The sequence below is a fragment of the Macrobrachium rosenbergii genome, chromosome 54 (genome assembly GCF_040412425.1).
Source record: "Macrobrachium rosenbergii isolate ZJJX-2024 chromosome 54, ASM4041242v1, whole genome shotgun sequence".
Taxonomy (NCBI): domain Eukaryota; kingdom Metazoa; phylum Arthropoda; class Malacostraca; order Decapoda; family Palaemonidae; genus Macrobrachium; species Macrobrachium rosenbergii.
This window is the reverse complement of record NC_089794.1, coordinates 22,072,603-22,085,102: the sequence shown is the minus strand read 5'-3', so window position 1 is coordinate 22,085,102 and position 12,500 is coordinate 22,072,603. Positions and strand designations below refer to the sequence as shown.

At 36.1% G+C, this 12,500-nt stretch overlaps 1 protein-coding gene across 4 annotated transcripts in view; it reads left to right on the top strand.

Annotated features, from left to right (window-relative positions):
* The window catches only part of LOC136834854 (uncharacterized), a 175,857-nt gene that overhangs the window by 56,342 nt on the left and 107,015 nt on the right, over positions 1-12,500 (top strand). For all 4 annotated transcript variants that reach the window (XM_067097646.1, XM_067097645.1, XM_067097642.1 and 1 more), the window contains exon 2: positions 1,250-1,335. The gene's annotated coding sequence lies outside the window, so the exon portion shown is untranslated. The remainder of the gene's footprint in view (positions 1-1,249; positions 1,336-12,500) is intronic.

Genomic DNA, 12,500 nt, shown 5'->3' with positions numbered 1-12,500 from the left:
GGGAGCCAGGCGAAGTTTAACTCTCCCCCACCCCCACCCCCGTCCATTTCTCCTGACGAAGCAGTTCCGACTTTCTTCTTATTTTTTTTTTTTTAGATTCAGACTTTTTTTTTTTTTGAGATTCCAACTTTTTTTTTTTTTTTAGGAGTCCAGGATGATTATTGCTCGAGTTTTCCCCTCAATTGAGGTTGATTAATGATTAATGGCCTCGTTGCTGCCGCCATGGATCACGATTAAGTGTCATGCAATGTGCAACTTAGATCTTCTGGCCTTTTTTTTTTTTTTTTTGCAGTTTTCGAGGCCGAATGTTTATTTTTGGAGGACCTGAGGAGTCGGTCTCGTCTCCCCGCCCCTGGCTATTGAGCTTTCGTCTCGTTTTGCATTCTTAATTTTTCCTCTCCTCTATTTTTTCTTAATATCTGTTTTCGCTCCTTTTTCATATATTCTTTTCCATTTATTTTTATTTTTTTATTTTTTTCATTTTATATTTTTTTGATTTTCGGATTCTTAATTTTTTTCTTTTTTATTTTTTCTCCTTAATATTTTTTTTCTTTCATTTTTGATGTTTTCTTTTCCATTTATTTTTCGTTTCATTTTTTCTGTAATTTTTTTTCTTATTTAAATTTTTTCTGTACTTTTTTATTTTTTATTTTTCGTATTAATTTTTCTGTTTTATTTTTTCTTTTTAATATGTTTTTACTTTTCATATATTCTTTTTCCATTTATTTATTTTTATATTGTTTTTATTTTTATTTTCATTTTTCTTTACCTATTTTAATGTTTTCATTTTTTCATTTTTCTTCATTGTTCCTTATCATGTTTTAATTTTGACTTTTTCTTTTTCATTTTTCTTTTCATTTTTTCTAATATTTTCTTTTCAGTTTTTCTTGTTAATTTTTCCTTTTCAATTCTTTTCAATTTTTTCTTGTTCATTTTTCTTTTTTCTTTTTCAATTTTTCTTGTTATTTTTCTCTTCGTTTTTTATTTTCACTGATTCTATTTTTTCTCTCTCCTTTTCTTTTTACTTTCATCCTTTGCAGTATTTCACTTGAAGAAACTTAGAAGACACAGTTTCAATACACTATTGAGAGTGAGCTATTGAATCATTTCGGTATCTTTCCATAAAGTCGTATTTTCCTTTTAAAAATCTAATTCTGGTATTTCTTCTTTCCAGGCTATTTTTTTGGGTACTAAGTTTGAAGAATTATTTGCCTTTTAAAATCCTAATGCTGACATTTCTTCTTTGCAGGGCTTTCCGGCTACTGATTTAGAGTCAGCAACAGCTGGAAGACCCAGTGGATTAAATTAAGGACTCAGGAACATCTTCACTATTAGGTAAGTCTCCCCTCAAAACCTGAAGAAAATCGTTTTCTTTGATTTCATTTCATAATCATTTGGTTATCGGCGGGTGTACCTGGGGATCTGCAGGTGGACCTGGGGATCTGCAGGTGTACCTGGGGTTCCAGGTTGACCTGGGGATCTACAGGTGGACCTGGGGATCTACAGGTTGACCTGGGGTTCCAGGTTGACCTGGAGATCTACAGGTTGACCTGGGGATCTACAGGTGGACCTGGGGATCTACAGGTTGACCTGGGGATCTACAGGTGGACCTGGGGATCTACAGGTGGACCTGGGGTTCCAGGTTGACCTGGGGTTCCAGGTTGACCTGGGGATCTACAGGTGTACCTGGGGATCTACAGGTGGATCTGGGTATGTACAGGTGTACCTGGGGATCTACAGGTGGACCTGGGGTTCCAGGTTGACCTGGGGTTCCAGGTTGACCTGGGGATTTATAGGTGTACCTGGGGATCTACAGGTGGATCTGGGTATGTACAGGTGTACCTGGGGATCTACAGGTGGACATGGGGATCTACAGTTGGACCTGGGGATCTGCAGGTGTACCTGGGGATCTACAGGTTGACCTGGGGATCTACAGGTGGACCTGGGGTTCCAGGTGGACCTGGGGATCTACAGGTTGACCCGGGGATCTACAGGTGTACCTGGGGATCTACAGGTGGGCCTGGGGATCTACAGGTGGACCTGGGTATGTACATAAAACCAAATATAAGACTTGACCTAATTAGCTAACTTCCACCTAATAGAATCTCCATACATTAAAAAAAAGATAACATTAAGATCATGAAAAAAAAATATTGACAATGCACGTAAAAAAATTTATTTTTTTTTCTACTTGCGAAAGAGCAAACAAAGTCAGCAAGAATTTTTTTTTTCGCAGAATCCGAAGTATTCCAGCTTTGCCTCGTTCCTGTATTCCTGAAAGACATCAGACCCGGGCCAAAAAATAAAAAAAAAAGGGAACAGAAAAATAACTGAAATCGTAGTTTCTCTTTTTTTTTTTTTTTTTTTTTGTTACAGTGCTGGTTCAAACTCGCTCGAAAAACAGGCCAGATATTTTTTTTTCCAGATTTTTATATCAGGTAATCTTTGCTCTTCTGGGTCAAAGGAACAGTTTTTTTTTAAGGGGGGGGGCGGGGTTTAATTGCAATGGAAATTGACAAATTATAACAACCCCGACATTTATTGGGATAAATTGTTTTGTTATATTTTTCATTACCGTATTGAAATATCTGTCTTTATTTGTTTATTTATCAATATATCTTTTTTTTTTACTAAAAACTGATCATCTCTATTTTCTGTATTTCCTATTCTCTTCTGTTAACCTCTTTCAAATGAACACCATAATATTCTTTGAAAGCTTGAAGTAGGGTTGTTCAATATGAATAGGGTTTTGCCTCCCGAATAATAATAATAATAATAATAATAATAATAATAATAATAATAATAATAATAATAATAGATTTGTCAGTTAATAATTCAGTATTGTGAATTCTCGATTGTCATGTGTACTGAAGTGTTTCACTATTCATGAAGGACACTCATTTCGTTTTAAATTTATAAATTACATCCAGGTATCTGAATTGTGCCTGGATTGTCGACAGACAATCTAAATTGTATACAGGATTAAATTTCCATTAGAATATGTATTTTGAGTCTCGAATGAATACTGTTGAATGTTAACTGATGGCGAAAAAGTTATTATTAATTATTATTATTATTATTATTATTATTATTATTATTATTATTATTATTATTATTATTATTATTCAGAACATGCGGAAAAAGCTATTATTATTATTATTATTATTATTATTATTATTATTATTATTATTATTATTATTATTATTATTATTACTATTTTTTTTTTTTTGGTCTATCACAGTCATCCTATTCGACTGGGTGGTTTTTATAGTGTGGGGTTCCGGGTTGCATCCTGCCTCCTTAGGCTAAAGTCCATCACTTATCTAGTAGCACACTCTTCTGCGTGAGTCCTGGAGCTACTTCGGCATCTAGTTTTGCCAGATTCCTTTTCAGGGATCTTGGGATCGTGCCTAATGTTCCTATGATTATGGGTACAGTTTCGACTGGCGTGTCCCATATCCCTCTTATTTCGATTTTCAGGTCTTGATACTTATCAATTTTTTCTCTTTCTTTCTCATCTACTCTGGTGTCCCAAGGTATTGCCACATCAATAAGTGATACTTTCTTCTTGATTTTGAAAAATTATTATTATTATTATTATTATTATTATTATTATTATTATTATTATTATTATTATTATTATTATTATTATTATTATTCAGGGACATAGGATTTGTCGACAAAACGAAAACTTAGGCCCGTGAAACGACTTATTCCCTCTTTCCATAGAATTCCGCAGAATGCTAAAGCAATAAGATTCTTCCTCACAGCTCGCTGTATTTTGTAACGAAAGCCCTCTGTATTTTTCTGTATTTTTCTGTTCCCTGTATCTCTGAGAGATTCGGGGGAGTGAAAACAAACTGTTGAAGGAGAATGAAACTACATATTTCCTCTTTCCATAGAACTCCGTAGAATCTTCTTCTTCGTTTTAACGTGCTTTTTCCCATTTTTATATGGGGTAAGCACGATGCCTTCTTTTCGAAGGACTTTGATTTGACGTTGGGGTAGGCCGTAGCCTCGATCGGCTGCCCTGCCTGACATCGCTTAGACCCCGGTAATGATGTGTACGTGTATCGTACCAATCCTCAGCTCCCTTTCTCCCAGCAGCGAGGAGAACGGCGGGTAGGTCGACAGTTCGAGACGTGTGAGGTGTCTGTTACGTTTTTAGAAGATGTTGGAGTGGCTTTGTTTATGTGTGTATTAGTCTGTAACACCCATTTGCTTTCAGCAAACCTATCCGTTGATTACATACGTAATCCCGGGGTGTCTACACGGATAGCAAAGTGTCCTCTCTGACCAGTCGGCTGCGGATTTGAACCCGCGCCACGGACCTCTACGAAGTCCTAGGCTGCTGCTCTACCGACTGAGCCATCGAGGCTCCATAGAACTCCGTAGAATGCTAAAACAAAAATATTCATCCTCACAGCTCGCTATATTTTGTAGCGAAGACCCCCTGTATTTTTCTGTATCCTGTAACCCTCAGGAGAAGCCTGGGAGTGAAAAACTATTCAAGGCCTACGAAATTACGTATTTCCTCTTTCCATAAAATTCCATAGAATGCTAAAACGAAAAGATTCTTCCTCACAGCTGGGCTGTATTCTGTAACGAAGGCCCCCCCCCCCTGTATTTTTCTGCACCCTGTATCTCCCAGGAGACGCTGGGGGAGTGAAAACAAGTTAGATCTCTCTCTCTCTCTATCTCTCTCTCTCTCTCTCGATTTTGGCCAGGGCCGAATCTATTCGTCTTAATTCCCCAGGCGCTGGGGAAAGAATAGATCCGGCCAAATCCCCGGGCCTCTGGTGTGGGTGGGTATTTTGTTACTTAAAATGGGAAACTCCCCAGGGGGCGGGGAACCGAACAGATTGGGGGAGGGGGGATTGGGGATTAGGGATTTTGGACGTTGCAAATAACCAATGCTCAAGATTATAATTCCACTTTTTTCTTGTTCTCTCGTTTTTTTAGTTTTCTGTAAAGGAAAACTATTGTGCCGGCTATGTCTGTCCTTCCGCACTTTATTCTGTCCGCCCTCAGATTTTAAAAACTACTAAGGCTAGAGGGCTGCAAATTGGTATGTTGGTCATCCACCCTCCAGTCATCAAACATACCAAATTGCAGCCCTCTAGCCTCAGTAGTTTTCATTTTTTTTAAGGCTATAAAGTCAGCCATAATCGTGCTTCTGGCAACGGTATAGGATGGGCCACCACCGGGCCGTTGTTAAAGTTTCATGGGTCACGGCTCATACAGCATTATACGGAGACTGCCTAAAGATAAAACTGTTGTCGGTGGCCTTGATTATACGCTGTAGCGGCTGTACAGAAAACTCGATTGCGCCGAAGAAGCTTCGACGCATTTTTTACCTGTTTACTCGTTTACTCGTTGTTTTCTCTTCCTCTTACTCTTTCCGTGTTCTAAAAAGATAAATATAGAGAGAGATAAAATAGTAAAAAAAAAAAAAAAAAAAAAAAAAAAAAAAAAAAAATATATATATATATATATATATATATATATATATATATATATATATATATATATATATTAGTAAGTAATATATAAATACAAATATATAAATATAAATATAAAATCAAATATATGAATGTGTCAATAAATATATAAATACATAACTTTATAAATAGATATATAAACTAAATAGGTAAAAAAAAAATTGATGAACAAATAAACAGAGAAATAAATAAATTAGTCAATAAAATAATTTATTTATTAAATAAGACATAAATATGTAAAAAGTAAATTAATATATAAATAAAAAAATGAAATAATAAAGAAATAACTTAATTATCATATAAATAAATATCTTCTATCGGATTCGGAAAATATATATAATGAATAAACAGCTTCAAATGAGAGAGAGAGAGAAAGTGCCATGCAGGTGAGGATGCCCCTTTGAAGTCTCGTTGGTAGTTGGCACTCGAGACTTTGAGGAGTGCCTCTCAGTCCTCTGCCTTGAGACGCCCAAGGATCCTCCTTCAATCCCTCGTGGAGGAGTCTTCTTCTTCTTCTTCTTCTTCTTCTTCTTATTGTTATTCTTCTTTCCTCTTCCTCCTCCTCCTCCTCCTTCTCCTTCTTCTTCTTATTTTTATTCTTATTTTTATTTTTCTTCTTCTTCTTTTTCTTCTTCTTCTTCTTCTTTCCCTCCCCTCCTCCTCCTCCTCCTTCTCCTCCTCCTTCTTCTTCTTCTTCTTCTTCTTCTTCTTCTTCTTCTTCTTCTTCTTCTTCTTCTTCCCTCTCCTGCTTCTCCTCCTTCTTCCTCTTCTTCTTCTTTTTCTTCTTCTGAGGCGGCATTATTTTTGAGAGAATTCCTGAATTTATTCCCGACGCGCGAAAGGAACACAAAAGAAAGCACACGGGAAGCCTCCGAGGTATGACACAGGCCCGCGAAAGTAAGCTCTCTCTCTCTCTCTCTCTCTCTCTCTCTCTCTCTCTCTCTCTCTCTCTCTCTCTCTCATAATTGTGTCATTGCTTCCTTTCTCTCAAATTCTATGTTTCCCCTCACTCAAAAATGTTTTATCCCAAGCTTCTCTCTCTCTCTCTCTCTCTCTCTCTCTCTCTCTCTCTCTCTCTCTCTCTCCATACTTAGGCGTGGCGTGAAGGCAGCGCCGCCAGGGAATGGCTCCAAGTCACTCTCCTCTCGCTCTCTCGCTTTCAGTTGATTTTTCCAAGCAAAGGCGCTTTGGAAAACCGCTCCAAGAAGGATTCGGCGGAAGTTCTGGAGCCGAGGACCCCTTTGGGCGGGGGCGGAGATGGTGTCCTGGTTGTTTGGTTGGGGGCGGGGGCGGGGGAAGAGGAGCTGTGCTTGTGAATTTTGTTTATTTTATTTATTTTTATTTTTGAGAAGGTGTTGGAATGCCGAAGCGAGTGGTTGATGTTATATATTTTTTGGTTCGTTGACATTGCGGATCTCTCTCTCTCTCTCTCTCTCTCTCTCTCTCTCTCTCTCTCTCTCTCTCTCTCTCTCTCTCTCTCTCTCTATATATATATATATATATATATATATATATATGTGTGTGTGTATATATATATATATATATGTATATATATATATGAGGTCTCTCGCTACAAAATGTTTTTTTTGAGTTATAAGCCATCAAAGTTTTGGAAATTCAACCTGCTCTAATTTTTTTTTTATATTTCAAGATACAAAGTTGAATTTTGTATGAGATGAAGTACTTACGATCGGGAATAGAGTAATATGCATAAAAAAATTGTAGTTCAACAACTCCCCACTCCTTTTTGGGGAAAAAGGGGGAGTATTTTAAAGCTGATCAGGCGAAAATCTCCCTTTTCAAAAGTTGGAGAGGGGCCCCAATAATAATAATAATAATAATAATAATAATAATAATAATAATAATAATAATAACAACAACACTTTTAATTCAATATCTCCACCTAATAATAATAAGAAAAATAATCTCAAAAAGATCGTAATTATTATATTTATATCTTTGTATCCTATCACGTGCAGTGACACCCAGCGTCATCAGTCCTCAACAAAACAACGAATGACGTCATAAATGCCCATTAAATCCGTAATGGGCGATCAGACTTCATCAGGCGGGCGGGCGGGCGGACTGCGTTGGCGTCCGTCTCGTTAATCCGGCAATATTTTATTCGGGCAATTCTTTGATCCGGCAATATTTGAATCCGGCAATATTTCATGTTGATAAGAACAGTGAGTTCGTTATTTTCGGGGGAATTGGAGGTCAGAGTTGGCCCCCCTCCTCATCAGCTCTCTCTCTCTCTCTCTCTCTCTCTCTCTCTCTCTCTCTCTCTCTCTCTCTCTCTCTCTCTAATAAGTCTGTCAATTAAAGTTAATTATATGCTCACTCTCTCTCAAATATATTTGATATAAGACTGTTTATACTCTCTCTCTCTCTCTATCTCTCTCTCTCTCTGTCGCAGTTCTTTTTTTGCCGATTCATTTACCTTCTTCTTCTTCTTCTTCTTCTTCTTCTTCTTCTTCTTCTTCTTCTTCTTCTTCTTCTTCTTCAGTAATTACTGCCACGTTCCAGCGATGCCTTTCACATATCATTTGATGTTACGTGATGTTTCGGCTGAGTAGGATGCGCCATGATGTGATTTTTTGTTTGCGAGATGATGTTCGATGTGTTATCTTTGATGTGAGGTTACTCTTTCGGAAAGGACAGTGATGTTTTGTCTCTGACGTCAGATATATTATTATTATTATTATTATTATTATTATTATTATTATTATTATTATTATTATTATTATTATTCTAAATTTTTATTATTATTCTTATCAGTATTATTACTATTAGATTTTAAAAATTATTATTATTATTATTATTATTATTATTATTATTATTATTATTATTATTATTATTATTATTATTATTATTATTTCAAAAGTCTTCCCAAAGCATTATTTATTATTATTATTATTATTATTATTATTATTATTATTATTATTATTATTATTATTATTATTATTATTATTATTATTATATTAGAGGAAACCAGTAATTTTCATGAGAAATTGGGCAACTGAACGACCTTGATCATTCCTACACACAAATCAGCTCCTGCAGCCACATTCCCTTGTGTGTGTGTTGGGGGGGGGGAATTATGTCCCCAAGAAGGATTAATGGGGATTAGGGGGATTAGACAGCATTGCAGAGCTGAATTCTACGTGGGGAATTATAAACTGTTTTAGCTTGGCTGCAATTCCTGCTTCTGAATGCAAAGCAAATACTTCCAGGGAAGCCTTTGGGAAGTCGAGTGATACTACTACTACTACTACTACTACTACTACTACTACTACTACTACTACTAATAATAATAATAATAATAATAATAATAATAATAATAATAATAATAATAATAATAATAATAATAAAAGAAATATACATAATGACCAATTACATCATTAAAAGAATAGCGACAATTATTACAAGTCACCAGTTTACCTTCTGAGTAATAATAATAATAATAATAATAATAATAATAATAATAATAATAATAATAATGAAATTCATGTAATTACCAATTAGCCTATATCATTAAAAGAATAGTGACAGCTATTACAAGTTACCAAAATTCGGTTTCTGATTAATAATAATAATAATAATAATAATAATAATAATAATAATAATAATAATAATATAGAAATTCCTGTAATTACCAATTATATCATTAAAGGAATGGGAGACAGCTATTACAAGTCACCAAAATTCGGTTTCTGAATACGGGTGGGTCCCGGGCCGGCGGGCGGGTGGGCCAGTTCCCCAAATTCGAGGAAATGGGGTCGTTTGGGTCCCAAGGCCGCCCAATCAATTGCCGGAATCACCCCGGATGGATTGGGCGATGAGGTGTGGGCGACTTCCGTGTCGAGGGGACGTATTGGGTTCTCGTTTGATGCAACTTGGTTTGTGGAAGTTTTGTTGTTTACGGTAGTTATTTGTATTCCTGGTCTCTCTCCATTTATCCACCATCGCCCGTCTCTCTCTCTCTCTCTCTCTCTCTCTCTCTCTCTCTCTCTCTCTCTCTCTCTCTCTCTCTCTCTCTCATTAACCCCATTCATTCATCCACCATCGCCCCTCGTCTCTCTCTCTCTCTCTCTCTCTCATAAACCCCATTCATTCATCCACCAACGCCCCGTCTCTCTCTCTCTCTCTCTCTCTCTCTCTCTCTCTCTCTCTCTCATAAACTCCTTCATTCATCCACCATCGCCACGCGTCTCTCTCTCTCTCTCTCTCTCTCTCTCTTTCTCTCTCTCTCTCTCTCTCATAAACCCCATTCATTCATCCACCATCGCTCTTGTATTCTCTCTCTCTCTCTCTCTCTCTCTCTCTCTCTCTCATAAACCCCGTTCATTCCTCCACCATCGCTCCCGTATTCTCTCTCTCTCTCTCTCTCATAAACACCATTCATTCATCCACCATCGTCCCTCCTCTCTCTCTCTCTCTCTCTCTCTCTCTCTCTCTCTCTCTCTCTCTCTCTCTCATTCTCGTAGAGCAATATTTCTCTCATAAGCTCATCATCAGAACACCTGTTATCGAAACGGTAATGAGCCTAGCAGCGAGTGGCTCCCTAATTAGAAAGTAATTAACCCTCCTCCTCCTCCTCCCCTCGTAATTATAAGGGTAACATCGATTCCCAGTTGATGCTACAAAAAAAATATGAAAAAGACTGGTATTTTGGGCTCCCGTGTATGATGATGTGTTTGAGAGAAAAAATGGATTTTGTTAATCGTTTTTTTTAACCAGACTTTTTTTGACTGACTTTTTTAACCGACCTTTTCTTAACAGACATTTTTAACCGACATTTTTTTAACCGACCTTTTTGTAACATTTTTTAACCGACATTTTTTTAACACTTTATTTAACCGACTTTTTTGTAACCAATTTTTTTCAACCGACTTTTTTTTAACCGGCCTTTTTCAACAGACTTTTTTAACCAAATATTTTAACAGACTTTTTTTAACAGACTTTTTTTAACAGACTTTTTTAACCGACCCTTTTTTTAACATTTTTTAGTCAACCGATTTTTTTAACCGGCTTTTTTTAACAGACTGTTTTGTAACCGACTCTTTTAACCGACCTTTTTTGAACAGACTGTTTTTTCACCGACTCTTTTAACCGACCTTTTTTTAACAGACTGTTTTTTCACCGACTCTTTTAACCGACCTTTTTTTAAACCGACCTTTTTGTAACCGACTCTTTTAACCGACCATTTTTTAACAGACTGTTTTTTCACCGACTTTTTTAACCGACCTTTTTTAAAGACTTTTTTAACCAAATTTTAACCGACCCTTTTTTTTTTTTTAACAAAAGCGACCTTTTTAACAGACCTTTTTTGAACAGACTTTTTTGTGACCGACATGTTTCAACAGACTTTTTTTTAAGCGACCTTTTTAACAGACTTTTTAGTGACACTTTTTTAACCGAAATTTTTCTAAGCGTCCTTTTCAGCAGACCTTTTTTAACAGACTTGTTTGTAACCGACCTTTTTTAACCAACCTTTGATTTTATCAACCTTTTTTCAACAGACATTATTATTATTATTATTATTATTATTATTATTATTATTATTATTATTATTATTATTATTATTATTAAGAAAGATTTAGGAAATAAGAAACAGGTAAGACTTATCGTGGGAGTATGAACGGGTTCTCAAGAGGTTTGTGGGTGGAGGGGGCGGAGGACTGTTGTTGGGGTGGGGGGTTGGGAGTTGGGGAATGACGGCCACAGGTGCGTAAAGGAGGAATTAGAAAAGTCTTAGAAGAATTGGAAGGGGAGATAATGATGTCAGGGGTTTAGAATATGGAAAGAAATTAGCTTTTTTTTCTCTTTTTTCTTTTTTTTAAGAGCAGTGACTGATGTTTGAGAATTGATGAAGAAGGAGAAGAAGTAGAGAGAGAGAGAGAGAGAGAGAGAGAGAGAGAGAGAGAGAGAGAGAGAGAGAGAGAGAGAGAGAGATTGAATTGACAGAAACAATGAGTGAGAGATTGACTGAATAATTTTGATATATGTGATAAATATGATTGGAAATGAGAAATAGAATAAGTCTGAATAAATAATTAATATTGATAATGTAGCATTTTACTCTTTAATGAGAATAAGTAAATGAACTTAATTTCTAGGAAGATTAAATAAGGGAATTAACGTATCACATTTTCCCCACTCGAGGGAACAAAGTAGAGAGAGAGAGAATTCCAAAGTCAGTAATGCAAATGAAATTGGAAAACCATCTCACTTTCTCACTCAGGGGAACGAAGGAGAGTGAGAGAATTCCAAAGTCTGTATGTAAATGAAAATGTAAAATAAAAAGAGCTTCATGCTAATTAAATTAAGAATGAGAAGTCGTGGCTTGTCGGGTGCGGGAATTGCAGAGCCTCGTCAAAAGTTTGTGTAGAACATTTTGCATATTTATGACTTTTATTTCCCCTCTCGATTTTTTGTTTATAATTGCTGAGGTAATTGGCCCTAATTTGTATCAACAGAAAATCTGAGTCATTTTTGAATACTCTTTTTTGTTTCTAATACTTTTTCGGATACTTTTTCTGGCTCTGTTATTATCCGGGGTGATTTTTTTTTTCGTTGGATTTTAGAAGTTTTCAGGAATTGTGATATCACAATAGCGTTTTCATTCAGGCGTGTTTTGACTATATATATACTGTATATATATATATATATATATATATATATATATATATATATATATATATATATATATATATATATATATATATATATTTTCCGTAAGTGTTTCCTGTCAATTTCCGCTTCAGTGCTGAATGACCTCAGAGGTCCCAGCCCTTGGCCCTTGGCCTAAATTCTGTATAGAGTTCAAAAGGTAAGACCAAGCTTTATAATCATATTACTCCTTTATACCCTCGGCGCTTTCGAGTTTTCTGTACAGCCTCTACAGCTTACAATCAAGGCCACCGAAAAGAGATCTATTTTTGGGTGGTCTCGGTATAATGCTGTATGAGCCGCGGCCTATGAAACTTTAACCACGCC